Genomic DNA, 20,508 nt, shown 5'->3' with positions numbered 1-20,508 from the left:
TTTACCAAACCTGGCAAACCAAATAATGTCTGAAATTTACGGCCCATATCACTCACCTGTTGTGCGGGAAAGTTTATGCAGCACTCATTCCTTATCAAAATAAAGAATTATTTGGAAGAAAACGAAATATGCCCAAATACTACGTTGGGGTTACGGGTTGGACTATCTACCCAGGACGTTAACTGGAAATCAAGCAAGTGCTTGACAGTAATACGAGGTCCCCCATAGCTATATTAGGGTTGCACCTTAAGAAACTGATCGACAAATCCGCACACTTGGGCATATAAGTTAGCAAAAAAGTGGAGCTCACTCAGACTAGCTCAATAAGCGTATCTTGTTCGTAGGGCTCCACTCAGACTCACACTCAACAAACTTGTCCTCAGCTGGACGCAATCGCACTCAGACTGACGGCTTGATCTCGGTCTGAGTCAGAGTGAGTCGGCTTATGAGCACGTTAGCGAATAATTAGCATGAACTGCCACATTAGCATTAATAAGCGTAAAAATAGCATCAACAACCGCCGTGATGTTCCCTTTTACACAACAGGGACCATCACGGCGACGAGAAAAAAAGAACTGAGAATGTCCCTATGAATGCTATCGCAGTAAGTATATTAGGTCGCCTGTATGAACTTTAGCGACACTCTAAGAACAAAAAACGTGCGATCTTTATCACTTTAATAGTGTGTCAAAGACTGCGCACTGAAATTTGTAGAAACCAGGTGGAAAGGCTCTGTGACGGAATTTCCCCTGGTGTACTGGCATACAGGCTAAATGATCTCCCGCAAATATTGCAATATTCAATTAAATACGTATGAATATATCTGATTGTTGTATTATTCTACATCTTGATCTTTCTTATCAATTCAAAGTGTCATAGCATCCCAAATGCCCTGCAAAATTTTCCGATAGGCCCTACTAGATAATGATACAAATGATGCGTTGTTCCAAACGGAAACCTTTTCTAGCGCTCGCACACAGATCCTTGCAGGCTGTTTACGCTGAGACGTGCGCGAGATCTCGGTTCGGTAAATTATATGTAAGGTACTCTGCAAAACGAGAGAGACAGAGAAATAAACGTTTATTTGTGAAACAGTGTTCCGAGCGATGCTCGGTATCACCCTAAGGTGGGAGGGCTCCCTAGTCCAGGAACCCTCTGGCTTCAACTGCCCTCTTGGCCCTGATGACAAGTTGTCGCTGGTGTTCCAGGTCCTCGAAGGCGAGCTTGGCCTCCCACGTTTCGGTTAGGTGGTCGTCGTTCGTGTTTAATGCTGGATTGACGTCCGTCTCCGGTTGCATATTGAGGTCTACATGACACGGGCATTCCAGGAGCAAATGTGCCATGGTGTCCGGTACGCTGCAGAGCGGGCACATGTAGCTATGTTTCGTTGGGTAGAGGCGGTGCATTAATATTCCATGTATGTGTGTGTTGCTTTGCAGGCGTCTGATGATCACGCTTTCTTCTTTAGTCAGTTTTGGATGTGGTGGAGGGTACACCCGTCGCTCCAGTCTGTAGTGTTGAAGTAGCGACGAATAGGTGTTCTGTACCGCCTCCACCTCTTCAGCCATGGGTCGGGTATCCTGTGGGTCAAGGACAGCCCGGCTGACGTGCTCGCGGGCAGCGGCATGGGCCGCTTCATTTCCCTGTAGACCCTCATGTCCTGGAACCCATATTATACAGGCGTATGGGAGTGGAGTGCTTCGCCGTTTTATGATGTTAAGTGCATGGGCTGAGATGCGGCCCTTCGCATAATTCCTGCAAGCTGCTTGCGAGTCGGTGAAGATCACCGCGGCGTCTGTACATGTGGTTGTGGCAAGAGCGATTGCCACTTCTTCCGCTGCTTCTGAGTTGTGTGCCTTGACCGTGGCCGACGCTAACTCTCGGCCTCGAGAGTCTACGACGCTGACAGCGTACGCGTTTCTGTGCGGATACTTGGCCGCGTCGGTGTAGCGGGCGTCCGGGTCTTCCTTGAACTTTCGTTTAATAGCGTCAGTTCGAGCCTTTCGTCTACTTTTATGGAATGTCGGATGCATGTTGCGCGGAATAGGCGCGATGAAGAGGGACTCTCTAACGTCCAGCGGACGAAGCAGAGAAAAAAATGGACAGATCCTACGTACCGTGGGAATCTATGTAATGCAAAGCATGTGGCGGGAACGTGACAGTGGCGTAATTTTTTACATTGAGCAAGACGTTACGAAATGACTAAAGATAGGCTCAAATGATACACACACATAGATACATTGAAGAGTCGCACATGTGTTGTATAACCAGTTGTTTACAGTTGTGTAACGATGGCAACAGCAACATAGGTATTACCAACACCAGAGGCGGTAAGCTGATATGCAACGCTTATGCTTGTCCGTTATGATAAAGAACGCACGCACGTATCTCGAAACCATGTGCGTGTGTGGAAGGGGTTCTTCACAGTTCTCACGTAGATGGCGGCGAGCGCAATGGCTTTGTCACGGTGATATATGTGCACAACGCAGACCTCGCCGATTCCGCTCGCTGCTTGTCTGTGTGTGTTCAGTGTCTGGGATTCGGCCTACGTTGAAGTTGCGCACGCCGTGTTATTATATGTGCCCACGCCTCCGCATCGGCAATGAAGCCAGGTGCCGTGGACGACGCAGTGGGCTTATCGCTCCAGGTTTCAGAAAGTGCTAACACGCCCGTTTCTGTAACCAGAGCGTCTTTTTCAAAGTCGTGCGCGTGCACATACGTTAATCTGATATGACGCATGTATCGCAGGAGTACATATGTAGTGTATATTGCTGTGTTATAAAGTTAGATAGCCAGCACCACAATTGACGTGGCACCAACATTACGCCTGCATAGGCTGTTTTTCCAAAACAGTATCTATACCTGGCGTGGCTCTGCGGTAGAATACCTGACTGCCACGCAGAATGCTTCTGTTCGATTCCGGCTAGGATCCTAATTTTTATTCTTCGCATTCGTCGGGTCAACGCTGCCGATGTCAGATTTTCATAACGCTCTGGCATTTAAGTTACCAATGTCTATTCTCGCCGTTCCTGGGTAGATATAAACTTGCACTCACCTGTGGCGCATACCCGTATACCGCGGCCCGTGTTAATCGGGTATGTGCCACACGTGTCTGGGGGACAGTGTTTGACAACGTACGCGACACGATTTTCACGTTATTCACTTCATGGTCAGACAGTCACATTCACCAAATCTTCTTACCCTCCATGCCAACTTTGGTCTGCAGCAAGTTAAGAAGGCAAACATCAGAGCACCCCGACGTAGGCAGCTAGATAGATAGATAGATAGATAGATAGATAGATAGATAGATAGATAGATAGATAGATAGATAGATAGATAGATAGATAGATAGATAGATAGATAGATAGAAACTGCCAAGGTGCCTGAACTTCGCTAAGAAATGCTTCGCATTTAAAATCGAGAAAAAGGTGTACGGTTGCATAGGAGATATACTATCGAACAAGGAATGGCGCTATAAGAACTTATTTGCAGAACGGAGCAAAGCCGACACTAGCGAGAAAAAATTGCGCAAGTTGATGAGGAATAATGTAGGTATGCAGAAAATTATAATATGTACAATTCCAAAATACATCATACCTTTTTAGTTTTTTGAACCACCAATTTTCCCACCCGACAAATTGCTGGCCATTCGGTAGCCTATTCGTTCCGCCGTCACTGTGCAGAAACGCCGCCATTGTTTCAATGCCAGCTAATGCGTCGAACATGTAGAATACTCCCTGGCGCTTTCTTTTGTGCTGTCCAGCAATTAGACGACGGTGTGCGGAGAACGACTGTTGGAAATCCTCGATCCAGTAAGAAACCATACCATGCGAAGCAGCGAGGAGCTGACTATAGATCATTGTTTGTTTTAAAACCAGTTCTGTAAAGAGCCAGCTTTTACAGTGGGTTACTAGGTATCATAACACTTTAGAAGGCAGCTTTTACGCCAGGTAAGCCTGTTTTTACGAAGGTTTCCAGCATGCTTACTACACTGTGACGCGTAAATATGCGTAAAGCCCTTTTTTGTATCCCTGGAAGAACAAGCGGCGCAATGGCTTCCCGAGTTTTGTGCTGTAGCTCGCAAGAATACGTTTAAATGGAAACTGCGGTTTTCTTGAGCACCGCGCCAAAGGAAACAGATAAGCACTTCACATCGCGCGCAAGAAATTCACCGTCGACTTATGTATTTCAGAGCAGCAAGCTGGAACTGGAACGCGTGGTAAAAACCACGCGTTCCAGATCGTAAGTAAATCCATCCAACATCATTTGTGGTGACTGTAGCGGAACGTTGCTTGTGGTGGTGGCGCTTCTGTAACATCAACCGTAGTCGCAGTGTTGCCTATCCGCTATTATAACAATGTATGGACAAAATCAAGGAAGCTTCGGACGAGTGGTGCCAAGCCTGATTGAAGTGTGGAGCTGGTATCTCTTTCCCTCTCACTCTGTCTTGATTTCTCTCTCTCTTGTTTCATTTTCTCTTTTAGGGGCGAAGCTCCTTAAGGCGGCACCCGTTCGTCCCTCGTAGTCGTAGTCGTAGTCGTAGTAGTCGTAGTGCGTAACCAGTCTTACGCTTTGACCTCCAAGGTGGTGCCGGTGGGAGATTTTTCCTGTGCGTTGTTGAACAATAAAAAATTCGCAGCGTTAGCTAAAAGCCGACTTCTTCTGTCTCTCATTCCCATTAGCAGCCATTCTTTACCTCCAGGGTAGTGCCTGGTGAGATTTCTCCTGTGCGTGATTAAACAATAAAAATTTTGTTCAAAACGCCGTTAATTGATGAAATAAACCAACGAAAGACGCCAGATGTTTAGTAAAAGCAAAACGAAAGAACGCCAGATGTTTCTAAAGCAAAACGAAAAGACGCCAGCTGCTTAACGAAAGACGCCAGATGTTTTCTAAAGCAATGGTTTTCTAAACAATGAAAATTCACAGCGTACATGTAAAATTAAAGTGAGCTGCAAGTCGTCATAACTCATCGAACCTGTAGTATAAACGCGCCCGATCTCACGTCGGTGATGATGTACTGGGCAGAATTCACGGAAGATTCACGGTTTACCGATGAACCTCCGCAGCTTCGCCCACTCATCATCATTCACCCCGTGGATATGCTGTGATTTTTCTTCCTTTCTTTCTCTTTTTTCTCTCTTTCCCTTCTTTGGTTCTCTTTATTTTTTTCTTTCGATCTTTATTTCTAATCTCTCTGGTTTCTCTATTCATTTTTGTCTGGGTTTATTTTTGTCTTCTTCTTTCTGTCTTTATGTATTTCTTACTCTTTCTTGCTGTTCCTATCTTTCTTTCTTCGTATTGACTCTCGTTGTCTCTCTCTCTGAATTTCACGCTTCCTCTTTTTTGTCTCTCTTTCCCTCTCACTCTGTCTTTATTTCTCTCTCTCTCTCTTGTTTCATTTTCTCTTTTTTCTTCCTTTCTTTCTCTTTTTTCTCTCTTTCCCTGTCTTTCTCTCATATCACTTACTTTCCTCCTCATTTCTCTTCTTATCCTCACATCTTTCATCCTCAATGTCACTTCTCCTTCCCACTCCCTTGCTTGCTATTTTATACTTGGCCATGCCATCGAGCCTGGATAGCCGAGTGGTTACGACCCACGCCTTCCGATCGCGGGTACACATGTTCGAATTCCTCCTCGCGAAACATTTTTTAGCAGCCAAGCTGTTTAGCAAATCATTTCTTGCGAGTCGATCCAGAAAACTATCATTATAATATACGGTTATGTCACACAGAAATTGGGTAAATGACACTACTAACCACTGCTCTATTAAATATAACGAAGGCAACGGTTCGCCAAACAAATGGGCCGGCGTTGGTCTGCTGGCTCGGAGGCACACGGTGGAGGCTGCGGTATCCCAAGGTATCCCCGCCGACCTCCTCTAAGCCAGCGCGATTAGTGTTTGCACTGGTGACCTCTTTTTGGGCGTACTAAAGAATACACCATCACCACCCAACGAATGGTTGCGAAGAAAGAGGTATGTGCTACAGAAATTGCGTAAATCGCACTACTCACCACTGGCCCACTAAAAATGACTAAAGCAACAGTTAGCCCAACAAATGACTGCGAAGCGACGGAGGCAAGCCAAAAACCGCAAGTACGTACAACGAAAAAATACTAAGGAACAGGAAAGGCAACGATGGCTTCGAGAAGACCCTGAAGCCTTGTAAGGCCTCCGCCAACGACGACGTGCCCGTAGATGTATGTGAGCTGTGAACGCTTGGTTTCAGCTTGAATTTCTGTCTCTGGAGGATGGACAACCTTGATGTGTCTCCCACTGTCTGTGGTTTAAGCGAACCGCTCTGCTGAGAATCAACCTAGAAACAACCTAGCAACAGCTAGCTAAATCATCGCAACAACCGAGAACCAGCCTAGCACCTGCATCACCTAGCTGAGGCCTAGAAACAGCCTAGAAGCAACCAGATTAGTACACATAACTCTTCAGTTTCGCAGTTTCAAGCCATGCGCGGCTTAGTGCAAACTTCTACAATTTTTTTTGCTATTATATTCTGTTTTTCTCTTTCCTTATATATCTTTCTTTCTGTATAGTCTCTCTCTCTCTCTCTCTGTACTCGTTATCTCCACTGGCAGAGTTATTGCATATTATTACGCACAATTTAGGAGCGGAAGGGTCACACAGTTATCCACTCTGGTGGCCATGGTATGTGGCACAGTAATATTGCGCTTCAGTGACACGTCGGTTATCGTTGTAACGATGTAGTCACTGTCGGGAACTGGATGGGTCGATGATAAACTGGCGTACGTCACTGCTCGAGGTGGCAGTCTAATAATAGTGTTTGGGCTCAAGCGGCTGAAGCGGATATCAGAGTTATCAGAAACTAGGGGAAGATCGAGGCCGAGTGTACCAAAGAAACGGTCCATTAAGGCCGAGTGTGGCGAACGGAAATCAAGGCGAAATATGAGGTCATGTGGGCAACGAGCTAAAACAACAGAAAAGACTGCGGTGTGACGACCTGCAATGATGACAGCAACAGAGCACATTCGGATTACTTCTACAGTACCGCCATCAGCAACACGTATGGCCTGGCTTGTAGACGGCGTCATAATCTGCTGCAAACGGACAGGACGAGTGCACGCCTGTGTCAACGAGGGCGCTCAAGTGAAAATTGTCGTCTTTTACTTCAAGCAAGCTGTGGTGTGGGGAGCATCAGTAGAGGATATGCAGGCGTCGATGGTATTGCGGCTTTACCTGCAAATGCTACGATATCTAGTACTCCTGCTGCGAACGTCCAGAGAAGGTCGGCGAGGGAAACCGACGAGGCCGTGGAGAACGGGATTGGCGGCGCTGCGGTGACAGGGAGCGGGAATAGCGACGAACGGGCGAAGTGGTATCAGTGGTGAGACGCTCGTCAGAGGACTACCAGTATAAAGTGGAGAGTGCAGCGGCTGAACAACAAGAAGTGGTCGGGCGCATGTAGGTAGGGTATGTCTCTTGTGGTGGGTTTGACCAAAGGTAATGGCAATAACGAGAAACGTGCCCAGGCTAATGGCAGAAAAGCATATCGGCTGGTCGACGGGTGCTCGCCATTCCATGAGGCTGCAGAAGGGCAATGTAGCAGTAGATCGCTGAGCGTTTCCTGGGGAGTAAGACCGTTGTTGAGGGTGAGTCAGGGGACACGTTGATGGAAGGCCGAAGTTTGCCAACTACTGCGTGACCACAGCTTGAATGAAGGCTACCGTTGACTGTGATTGGTGCGTGGCGTGTGTGGTGAAAACGGGTGGTTGATTAGGAGCAGGACAGGTAGCTTCAATCTCCCGACGAACAATAAGTGTGGCGTTGTCATAGGCGGGCGGCTGGTGAGCGGCTTCAGAAGATGAAGTTGTGGCCATGTTAGGCGTCACCCACTGAGCTATACGGCGGTTCTTGGCTTGTTAAAACCTCCGGATATCTTTGATGATTGCGTCGACGGTGGTAACGTTGGTATAGACGAGCAGGTTGGAGGCATCGTCTGCGTTGCCTTTCAGCACATGTGATACCTTCTCAGACTCAGGCATGTGCTCGTTGACCAGGCGGCAAAGGGCGATGACGTCCTGAATGTACGCGACGTACGCTTCGGTAGATGTCTCTGCCCAAGTTGCCAGTGGATCCCACTCAGCAATCTGCCGTCAAGCGGTGTTGCCAAAAATGTCGCGGATCTTCTCTTTGAAAGATTCCCAGCGTGTAACGTCAGCTTCGTACGTCTCGAACCACACGCGCGGAGGACCATCCAGGAAAAAAGCATGTTGGCGGGCATAAGGTCCGGTCCCACCTTTAGCTGGCGCTGATCCGTTCTTAAAGATTGATCCATTTTTCAATGTAAGTAGTAATACGTAGGGAGAAGTAACGGGAAAGGCAAGGGGTAAAGACGATGTTCCTTCATCCTGTGACACGGTCAGAGCTGCGATGATACGGTCGCTGCGCAGCTTTCGTGGTGGGTACAGGGAACAACCAGCACCTCCACCACAAACATGTTACGTTAAAGACACGAGGCGTGACTATTTTCAAGTGTGTTTACACTGATGTGCACAACATCGATCAAGATGGAAGACAGCACGCACATCGGGCAGGCCAGTCCTCTTTGTCATCTTCTGTAGGCAGAATGTCTGACCCTTAATGCGTTATCTACATAGCAATATACTTGAATTGTGTCAATGAGAACGATCTATGGCCTTAAATAGAAGCAGTGTATGAGTGTATTGAATTCGACAATACGCACATTGCGGAACACATTGAAACAAATTCTTCTCAGGGTGTCCATAGTTAAGAAAGGGAAAATAGACTACCACCCGTTTGTAGCACAAAGCCACAAGGAAATCCATACGGATTTCTCAGAAATAAAGCCTCTCAGTTGCCGAAAAATTCGTCCTGGTCCGGGGATCGAACCTGGGACCAACGCCTTTCCGGGGCGGTCGCTCTACCAATTGAGCTAACCAGGAAGCTAGCAATTGGCAGTGCGAGGGCGAATTCATCGACAACTCGAAGCAACTGGACACATATTGAAAATCAGTTTTGCGGAAACCCGCAAGGTGGCGGAAGGGTTAAGAAAGGGAAAATAGACAACCACCCGTTTGTAGCACAAAGCCACAAGGAAATCCATACGGATTTCTCAGAAATAAAGCCTCTCAGTTGCCGGAAAATTCGTCCTGGTCCGGGGATCGAACCTGGGACCAACGCCTTTCCGGGGCGGTCGCTCTACCAATTGAGCTAACCAGGAAGCTAGCAATTGGCAGTGCGAGGGCGAATTCATTGACAACTCGAAGCAACTGGACACATATTGAAAATCAGTTTTGCGGAAACCCGCAAGGTGGCGGAAGGGTTAAGAAATGGAAAATAGACAACCACCCGTTTGTAGCACAAAGCCACAAAGAAATCCATACGGATTTCTCAGAAATAAAGCCTCTCAGTTGCCGAAAAATTCGTCCTGGTCCGGGGATCGAACCTGGGACATACGCCTTTCCGGGGCGGTCGCTCTACCAATTGAGCTAACCAGGAAGCTAGCAATTGGCAGTGCGAGGGCGAATTCATCGACAACTCGAAGCAACTGGACACATATTGAAAATCAGTTTTGCGGAAACCCGCAAGGTGGCGGAAGGGTTAAGAAAGGAAAATAGACAACCACCCGTTTGTAGCACAAAGCCACAAGGAAATCCATACGGATTTCTCAGAAATAAAGCCTCTCAGTTGCCGAAAAATTCGTCCTGGTCCGGGGATCGAACCTGGGACCAACGCCTTTCCGGGGCGGTCGCTCTACCAATTGAGCTAACCAGGAAGCTAGCAATTGGCAGTGCGAGGGCGAATTCATCGACAACTCGAAGCAACTGGACACATATTGAAAATCAGTTTTGCGGAAACCCGCAAGGTGGCGGAAGGGTTAAGAAAGGGAAAATAGACAACCACCCGTTTGTAGCACAAAGCCACAAGGAAATCCATACGGATTTCTCAGAAATAAAGCCTCTCAGTTGCCGAAAAATTCGTCCTGGTCCGGGGATCGAACCTGGGACCAACGCCTTTCCGGGGCGGTCGCTCTACCAATTGAGCTAACCAGGAAGCTAGCAATTGGCAGTGCGAGGGCGAATTCATCGACAACTCGAAGCAACTGGACACATATTGAAAATCAGTTTTGCGGAAACCCGCAAGGTGGCGGAAGGGTTAAGAAAGGGAACATAGACAACCACCCGTTTGTAGCACAAAGCCACAAGGAAATCCATACGGATTTCTCAGAAATAAAGCTTCTCAATTGTGGCTTTGCGCTACAAACGGGTGGTTGTCTATTTTCCCTTTCTTAACCCTTCCGCCACCTTGCGGGTTTCCGCAAAACTGATTTTCAATAGGTGTCCATAGTTGTTCTGAATAAGTCTATAATGAATCAGCGGTATAGAGTCTGATGTGACAATTTTTTATTTGAAGACAGCGTCACACAATAATTTATAATATTACAGTTGCGGTTGAGAAAGCTTCCTGTAAATGTATCAGGACTTTTAGAAGTAATGTTGCTGGAGGAAAGCTTTCTACAAAAGGTCTTGTCTCCTCCTCGGAAGCAAATTTTTAACAGCGTTTTTATGTACCGACAGAAAAGTCTCCTACACATTCAACAAACGAAGTGTATGGGTGCCTACAAAAAATAATCAAGGAAAAAAAGGAAGTTTGGTATAGGTGACAGAACATTGCGAGAAAGGGGTGACTGCTGTTCTGTCGGAAAGACTTGGAAAGTGGCACATAGATGTTCGTCTGTGCTAAGACTCAAGTGAAACGAATGTTCCAGAAAATGTGGAACATTGCAGGTAACGCCAATATGATGTACAATCTATCCTAGATGGGTGTTGTTGAGAACATGTGGATGAAGAGTGGTAAGAAAAACAGCAAGGGTAAAAATGACTTCACTATCTTTCTGATTTTGTGGTCTTAATAGCTTATGAACGCATAAGTTCCTTATAGACAACTTTGTCTTTTAGGCACAAGATTAGACATCAATGGGAGTGCAGTTGTGTAATAGGACAGGAAGAAATTGTGTCAGGTTTTATCATAGCAGGACGGAAACTATATTTGTCAAGAAGTTCATGCTTAGTAGGTGTTTTCAGTCTGCTATCGACTGTTCAACCGAGATTTGGAATGCAGAAAAGGATGTTTTAAGATAATTGTTGGAAAACGATAGAAATAGAGAAAACGACTTCTTCAGCTTGTTGTTTTCGACTGGATCAAACATGAGAAATTCGCTTCTTTTGTAGGCATTCAGAAAAACTCAAGTGGCAAATAATGAAGTATTCTTTAGTGGCATTCATGATGTTGACATACGTCGCAGAAGTAAAATGTGTCTCTTGCCCAGTGAGATTTAAAGACGGTGAGTAGTTGCTTTCAGATTTCTTATGTACGTTGTTTTCTTGAAGTGACTGTCGAACGGCAGCATCTCTAGAGGATGCTCGGATGTCGCATACTTTGGAATCCGTAAACATTACTATAGCGACTCAGTGAAAAAACTGTGTCCATCGGTCCGTCTGTCGCATAGGGTACATCTGTATGATGAAATAAATTTATAAGCAAATATATTTTCTAGATGAATTTCCCACTTATTGCTTAATGCTCAGAAGCCGAGTAGCTCATCTAGTGGTTTCAATACCCAGGTTTGCAGAAGTGCGGTTTTCCGGTGGTACAAGGCAAGACTAAAGCGAGAGCACTTCATGATAACTCTTTTTAAAATTATTTACCAACTCTGCAATAAATGTTCAGTCTGGGACAACATGCAAACCGACATAAAACACTGGACACAGCAGGCACATTCGGATATTGCGCAAATTTAGTGCCAAAGACGCCATATATTCGATGTGTATCGCTGATTGCGGGATTTACTCTCCCTCGGCCGTTCCACACGCTAACGAACAGTAAAAGAAGTTCAAATATGCCATGGCGCTGACGACCGACGAAAACGCTCAAGGATAAATCACAACGCACCACGTACACCGGACATAAAGGCATGCAAGGCGTCATATGAATGTGTACATCACCATGATTATCTCGGGAAATCGATGTACTTGTCGACGTTAGACATAGCGTCGGTTTACTGGCACGTGAAGATGCATCCCAAAACATTCCAAAGACAGCATTCCTCGCACGCACCTGTCACTACGAGTGGCTTATCATGCATTTTCACCTCCGGAACGCCGCAGCCACTTTAGAACGGGCTATCAGGTTCTCATTCAGAAGGCACCACTTGAGGCAAGTCACAAATTATTTTGATGGTGTTGTTGTCTATTGTGACACGTTCGGGACCATCTTAAGTGTCTAGATGCCATTTTAAAAGATTTTAAAAGTGAAAGCTTAAGCTGAAGTTCAATAAATGTAAATTCGCCCGAACCTCCACTCAGTACTGAATGGCACGGTCACTACGAAACAAAACAAGGTGGACGAGATCCTGCGTTTTCTGACACCTTCAGGCCCTAAAGAGTTACAGCATTTTCACGCCACTGTCAACGTTTACCGCCAGTACATCGCCCGCTTCAGGGAAGTTCAGTTCCTCACCCACTGACAAGCGATCTCATCAAAGACGCCACCTTGAAGTTGCATTCGGAGTGTGATCTGGGATTCACTCAGCTGAAAAAATGCGTAACAGAAGAATCCATCCTTAGCATCTGCGATGCCGGCAACTTCATGTGCTATACTGAGATGCGTCCAACATAGGTATCGGCGCCGTCTTGAAACAGGCTGATAAGATGTTCGAGAGAATACAAATGCATACCATTCACGCAAGCTACTAAAACATGAAGTCAATTGCGCCATCACAAAAATTGCATGCTTAGCAATAAATGCCGCCATCGATAAATGGTATTCTTATCTACACGGAAAGCATTTCACTGTGATCACTGCTCACGTGGTGTTCCAATGGCTTACCAAAATAAAAAATCCCCGAGGCCGTCTCTTCTGATGGTCGTTGAAGCTGTCCATGTACGACGTGAACAACAAGCACCAAAAGGGCATTAACATTGATGCCGATGCTGTCTAGAAACCCTATTATTCAACTCATATCCACGTATGATGAAGAATTGCGAGAGCATCCCCACGACAAACCAGCCGCCAAGCATACCATTGAGAATGCAATGACCATAGTGATGCGCAGTGGGATACGAAAAGTCGACATCCCTATTGCCCTCCGGTCTTCTCCAGAAAGCTCAGGATGCTTTCGGTCATGTCAGCGTGCAAAATGCATTGCGGCTTCTCTCTCCACAGTACTACTGGCCTGACATCATCATCGACGTTTCCGAATACATTCGACACTGCAATGCATACCAGCACTTTAAGAAGCTGAAGACCATATGCTTTGGTTCGTTGGAGCATTTACCACCAGCGGAACAAACCATTCCATCTTCTGGCCATTGATACTATCGGAGGTTTTGCCAACTATAAGCAAAACCGTTCGCTCTGAACGCGTCACGGCAAGAAACTACTCGAGAGACCCCCTTCGAGTTTGTATACGGGAGAATACCAAAGCTTCCTCATGAGTCACTTCTCGGCTTTGATCTGTCCAATGCAGAGCCCGATGGGTCAGAAACGAACACTACCGCTCTCCTTCAGCAAGAACGTCACCGAGCTTGCCTAGCTATTCTACGCGGCGAAGCAGCTCAAGCTCCACTAACAAAGCAGCGCCAATCTACGCCGTTTCTTGTCGGGGACCTCGTGTTAGTCTGACGCACACAGCGTTTACCAAAGCGTTGTCAAAAGTTGTTGGCACGATTTTTCGGACCCTACAGGGTCGATAAGCAGTTAGGGCCAGTGACATTTTGTCTTAGCGCTATTGCTGAGTTGAAGGACACTCGCACCAACCGCGTCTTTTCAGCCCACGTCACTGACATGAAACTATGTGCCACGAGATTTGTGCGCAACTTTTTCTTCACCAGGTGCTTCAGCCGACAGCGGCGGAGGGGCGGAAAGTGTAGCATCTGGATAACAACTGTGTCGACGCCAAGGGAAAGAGGGAAAAGAAGACGTTGGGATAGGGGATGTGAGCCACGGTGGTTTTGCCGTAGAGAAGGAAGGACAAGAATGGCTGCGTTCAGGAGCGATGCTGGAGGTTTGCAGTAAACAGTGAGACCTCTTGCTTCGCACGCCTCGTTACAATATATATAGTTCATGCTACTATGAGAAGTGCCATGATGTATTTCTCCAATAATTCCGTTCACTATTATTTTCTTTCAGGCAAGTGTTATTTTCAAGGCCTAGCAGTCTACAATGGTCAAACATTTAATTTCCGCGACCCATGTGTGCAAGTTTTCTGCAATTTTGCAAAACGAACCGTTGTAGTAAAAGGGTAAGTGCAGTCGCCGCCACAACTTGCCATTTCTTTCCATGTATGCTTTGTGAAGCGCCATTCAGCAGTACAGGACATCATACACTGAACCATGAAATATACAGGGCAGGCCGTTTTTTTTTTTTTTTTGCTGAAATTTATTACGACATCGCCATCGCGGAAAAGCTCCAGAACTTCATTCGAAGTTGACTGAGGATAAATTCTTTATTCAGAAGGCTCTCTATAGTTGCACTTAGTCAGATCCCCTGAAACGTCGCTTGACTTGCACTAAAGACAACATTGAAGAAATGTTTCCAGCAATATAACACTCTGTGCAGTATGAATATCATTTTATTTCATTCATTGTTCACTACTCACTGCATCGTGTTGTATAAGGAGAGTATGGTACTTTGCACCGCCTCCTCTAAGCGTTCCAACTATACCGTGCTAATGTCTTACATACCCGCGAGTGGAAGGCTTACAGAGATAATTAATATTGAACCACATCACCGTGTCCATGGAGCAGGAATTCACTTTGCCACCTGGAACTGATTCAGTTGCATAATGTAACTAGCGAAAGGTCCCCCGCGCCTCACAGATGCGCGTGGAACACTTAGAATTCAGACAATGGCCTCACTCTGCTGTGTCTAGCTTTGCTACAAGGTGCGGAACAGAGACTCACTAGCCCGGCTTTACTCATTCAATTAACTTTGCAGAGGTGTAATAATTTCCGTGGTTTTATGCCCCTGAACCACAGTGTAATTCCAAAGCACGCTCTTCAAGCGGGCTACTTATCCTTTTTACCTATCTGAGGCTCCTTAACGTGCACGTAAGTCAGCCCACCCTGGTATCACGCACAGTATGTGACGTCGAGGATGGATTGTCGTCCCCGGACTGTTTTTCGGATGCCTCAGCTGATCTGTTACTCCCTGTTTTCCTTGTAAAAAGGCATTTACATAGCTGCGAGCGGGATTAAAAATCCTATTTGTAATTTCAGCGCTTAACATGCCGTTTCATGACGCACGTGTTCCTTGGACTGGGAAATGTCGAATTACGAAAGCTTAATCAAGGGGCTTGTATTCGACAATATTTCTAAATTCCCTTCTTCTTATTTACATGAGCGTGTTCGAAATGCTGAGGATCTTCTCCGGAAACCGGGTTGCTCTGTGGGTTTTAAACTCAAGTGTTTCACTCGGCCTGTTTGCAATTGCCTGCGTAAATGTTTTTTATATCACCGAAAAATTCTGAAAGTCCTAAAATACGTGAAGGATTTTTGCGCATTAGCATAAATTTGGTGAAACTTTTATGTTTTTGGGCACTGAGTGCATGTGCCAGAAGTTTCTCCGGTATAAAATCCCTTCCGTGTTTGATCAAATTCGCTACTGTTCCGACATCTCCGGCCGCCTTGCCGCGGGTCGTATCGCGTGTGGTCCTTCTAACCTCGTTTCAGTTCATTTTTCTAGTTACGTCCTCGTTTACTGCAGTTGGCAGCGCAACTATTTGTATATTACAAAAAAAAACAAAAAAAACCCGAAGACAAGAAAGAGAGAGAAGACATACAGCGCTGCAGTCACTATAAATGTTCATTCTATCTAGTTCAGTGCAGTTCATTCGAAGGAATCAGGAATATATAAGCACAAACCGTGGAGTTGTCACTTGTGAGCGCTGTATGTCTTTCCTTTCATTCTGGCTTCGTTTTCTTAATGCCATTTTTGATGAACAAGCACCGATTTGCCCAACTTGCGATTTTGTTGCAATCTCTAATAGATATTCAATATGTCCCTCGCATGTGCGGCCTTTTGTTAAGCCTTTCGTGGTTTCGGATGGTTGGCTTGCCCCTTCTCTTGGGTCTTTGTGTTGAAGTTTCATTGCTGCATCACATATCAATCTAGTTACCGTGTCCTACATCCCCTGTGCTTCACTGTTGCCACTCGCGCTCATTTCTTTATTTCCATGTTAACGTTACACGTGTTACTGACGCCTACCAGAGGCCATATTGTTTTTGAATGCTGGTATAAAATGGCGCGCACGACGCCAGTAGTCCTGTTTACTCTAGAAATAGCGCGGGCGCAAGCAATAACGCTAAAATCTTTGACCTTGCATGTATAAAAGATGACGTATTTTGCCGGCGATCCGATCATCTGACTCCCGTAGAGCGCGCTCGCTGCTACCGTGATTGTTGCATGATATAGTGGGCACAAGTTTACCTAACAAAAGAGTTTCGTCTTCAACACTTTGACTGCTGCCACCTTCCCCGTCACAACCACGTGAAACAGTGTTCTGCTTTTTAAAAACCATTGAATTTTTCTGAAAGCGCAGTCCTAAATTCTTCTGTTGGTGAAATTACATTTTGATGGCCGGTTTCTGTGTGGTGAAGCTTCCTTCTGTTCTCCTCAGATTTAGGGCTATCCATGCCTGCACTAACCTATGCTCACAAATTATTGCATTTCTTTTCTTGCTTACTTGAAGAAAAAGCGATTTACCTCCATATTATGTATTTCATACCTAATCTACGCGAACACCCCAACAAATAGTAAAGTAGACGTGTTTTGTTATGCTTTATTGTGCTGTTATTCCCTATGTGTCATTTCAAGATATCAGAAATATCATTACATCAACTATGCTGTTCCAACGATAAATGTAGCCCATCTTGCACTTATGTTTTCTATGCTTCGTAGTCATCTTGGAAAACTCTAGAAAAATTTCAGTGTGCTATTAACAAATTTATAGCGATATAATAACAAATAGACCCACGCATACAGTCACTCGAAAACGGCGGTGAAAAGCTTTGAGAAAGGCCTAGTAGCCAAATGCGTAACAAAGATTTTAGGAGAAGGAGAAATCCCAGAAACAGCTATCAGACGGCTTCCTGTGCATATGGGCCAAGTGGACGGAATCCGAGTGAACCTCAACGAGGTCGCCAACGACCGGGCACGAGCACTGACAGGCCGTACCGGTCAAACTCGAGGTGACGTCTATGACCATTCGGGGGACACAAAAAATTCACTGCTGTCGTACAACGAAATTACGAAACACCACTACATGGAGCGTAGGCATTTTCCGTTGCCAGACCTAAAATTACGTAGACCACAGGCGGCCAGTCTGCGGTTACTGCAGACGGGTACCTACCCGACACCGTACAACGTGAGTAAAATCTATTTGGAGCTGGAATTCAGGACAGTGTGCGATGCATGTAATGGCGTCATGGAAATCAGATACGTGATGGCGGGATGCCCCGCCTCTCTCGCCGATCCCGACCGGGAATGGGAGAAGTGGATGCGGCTCATAAAGAGCGATGAACTCGATGATCAATTAAGCGCTGTCCAGAAGGCCCACGACGCAGCCACCCGTCTTCGACTGGTGGTGCCGACGCGGACGTGGCCCGCGTCCGAGGTTCAGGACCGAGCTTCAGGACTGTTTCCAATAAAGTTATTCAATCAATCAATCAATTTACACACACTCTCTCATTTTAGTGATCACTCTCACGGGGCATCACGTTTTGAGGAACGCTTCGAACTGGGAGCTTTAGGTAGTTTTATTGCATACAAGATTCATCGAGTCAATTAAAAAATGCCGAGCATAGGCCAGTCTGTCCGTAGGCAAAAGTGCTAGCGGAGCACTGACACAGAGCAATCTGTGTCCACCCATGGTGGAGGGACATGAGGACCCAATTAGTGGCATACCGAACAGACCGAGAGTCAGGTGTTCTGTAGTTACCCAGTATAAGAGTACAATATGTAGCTAATGTGCACTTTGTGCACTCATGACAGCGGTTAGCAGCAGTAACGCGATGAAGCATAGTAACATGTAGTACTGCATATGTTATTTACCTGTAGTACAATATAAGGGTGTAGCTGTCCCCCTTTATCGCAACCATGCGACAACCCATGTGCGTTACAGCATTACCGGCTGCGAAAGCCAGCCAAGCAGGTATATTGAGGATGCTATTTGTTGGAGAATTCTCTGTCAGTGCCCTAACTTAATTTATTAGATTTCTATTCGGAGAATGTGTAATAAAATTACCAACGTACATTGCTTGATTTCTAGTAAGAATATGTCATTTACGCTTTCATCGCCGCGGTAATTCAAATAGAACACTGGGCATGTATTCTTTGGTAATGCAGTACTAACACTTGAGAAACGAACCGTTGATATCTTCATAAGCTTTGTGTTCTACGTTTTTCGCTTTTTAGGACGGTAAGGTACACTTTAGCTGCATAAGCCATTCCATCTATTGATACAAAACCACTCATGATTAAAAAAAAACTGCGAAATTGGTTCTGCTAACAATGACACCCCCCAAATGTTTAAAATGGACTACTAATATAAATACATTCATTTTTCATGTAAAGAATTGTTGAAAATACAGTAAAGTGATGTCTGTGGCTACTTGGTTCACGTCAAAGTTTTACTTACGCGCTGTTAGGTTACGCACTTTGACCCTTTAGCACATGTGCGTGTGCCTTCTTTGCTCCGATTCTTTCCATCAGCGAGTAATCAAAACTAGGAAAACGATTTGAACGTTTGTATTAGATATTAGCATCAATGCGTTTAGTGTAAGGTGTTGCAAATTATCGTGTAAAGTACGACTTCACAATTTAAAATAACAGTATTTCGCTTCAACTTTAAGTGAAATTTTGTTACGAATAATGCATTGTAATCTTTTACTCACATTCCGAATGAAAAGGGTTGCGATGATGACGTGACGGTGTTAATCGGTGCCAAATCCAAATGTGGCCAACGGATGCCGCGGCTTTGAATCTATGAATTAAAATGAAATATGAAATGCTATGGATATAATGTATTATATCTAAAAACTAGAGCCAGCTCCACGCTTTGAAATCTCACTAAACAGCGGAGCTGGCAAGCAAGCGCCACCACCTGGTGAAGGCAGATTGAGTTCTTTCTTCATCTTTCATGATCTTCTTCGTTCTTATTTCTTTCATCTTTCCTTCTTTCTTTCTCTCGTTCTATATTGCCGCCTCTCCTATTTTCCCTCCACCCCACCCTCACTTTTCCTTCCCACTTATTTCTATACTATGCTGCACATGGCTACGCTATGGTTTCTTCTCTCACCTCCTCGTTTTCCTCCTCATTTCCCTCCTTCTCCCTTTTACATCAGTCCTGCTCACCTTCACTTCTATTTCTCATTCACTTGCTATGATATACCATCCATGGATATTTTATACTAAGAGCTGTCTGGCATACACCCGCTGATTATGCCAGGTAAACTGTACCATACAAAGCTATGCCTTGCTTTGCCCTCCACCTTCTTCCGTTATTTCCTACTGACACTCACTTCACTTTCGCATCCCCTTCTTTTGCTATACTATGCGTTCTACTCAGCGGAGCTATGCTACGCTAGGAGCTGTTTCGCCCATGCCCATGCCTGCCGAGTTTTGTGCTGTCAACTGCGCTACGCATAGCTTAAACAGCGCCGCTGTTAAAAGTTGAGTGCGCGTTCCCACTGTTTGCCATACAAGTGACCTTCAGATCAAGCGATTCTATTCGCGTTACTGTAGTGGAAGCTCCGCACTTATCCGGTAAATTGTTTGTGCAGATGTCACACTCGGGAAGCTCTCGGAAGACCAACCGGACTTTATCCTGGCTGCTGCCGCGATTGCGTGCCGTTGTGCAGCTAAAGACGCCATATGTCCGCAGAAGACTCATTGTAAAAGCTCACCTTGTAGATTATAACAAAACAAACGGGCGAATGAGATGAATAAAAGAAGTAACCATATATTGAAGAGTTCTTCCAGTTTTCATCCACGAAACATAATAAAAATTTTGCTGCGAATTGGATCATATAAAATTCTGCATTAATACATGTCGACTCATGACATCTGGAGAATAAGCCACGTCCACGTCTGGGTGTACTCTTACTGCACGGTTAGTTAAAAGAACGACGTATATTTAGCGGTACCTGGAAAACTTCCGAACAGTGAGTACTTAGAGGGAAGACGCACAGTTGTGCAAGGACGAAGTGGCGAAAAGAACATAAAATTCTTGCATCCATCTTTGCTGCTCTTTGTTCGAAAGTTCTCTAAGTGCCACGAAGCAGTGCGCATGTCCCGTCTAGCAATGGCCGCGCTACAGCGCAGTGGCCAGAAAAGCAGAAAAGACTTGCATCCACCGTTGCTTGTACCCTATAAGCCGCCCCTAGGCGTTGCTCTATACTTCTTAAGGACAACATAAGCCACACAACTTGACCTTGGTGCTACACGTAGCAATG

General features: G+C 45.6%; 1 long non-coding RNA gene across 1 annotated transcript; it reads left to right on the top strand.

Annotated features, from left to right (window-relative positions):
- The first annotated feature begins 4,226 nt into the window (after positions 1 to 4,226).
- On the top strand, positions 4,227 to 20,072 carry LOC119400833 (uncharacterized). The gene is made up of 4 exons (XR_005185266.2): positions 4,227 to 4,242; positions 11,227 to 11,339; positions 14,186 to 14,297; positions 19,837 to 20,072. It is a non-coding gene; the product is annotated as an uncharacterized LOC119400833 (long non-coding RNA).
- Positions 20,073 to 20,508: the final 436 nt, after the last annotated feature.

The sequence above is a fragment of the Rhipicephalus sanguineus genome, chromosome 7 (genome assembly GCF_013339695.2).
Source record: "Rhipicephalus sanguineus isolate Rsan-2018 chromosome 7, BIME_Rsan_1.4, whole genome shotgun sequence".
NCBI classification, from domain to species: domain Eukaryota; kingdom Metazoa; phylum Arthropoda; class Arachnida; order Ixodida; family Ixodidae; genus Rhipicephalus; species Rhipicephalus sanguineus.
The sequence above is the reverse complement of the archived record's forward strand: the minus strand, read 5'-3'. Positions and strand labels throughout refer to the sequence as shown.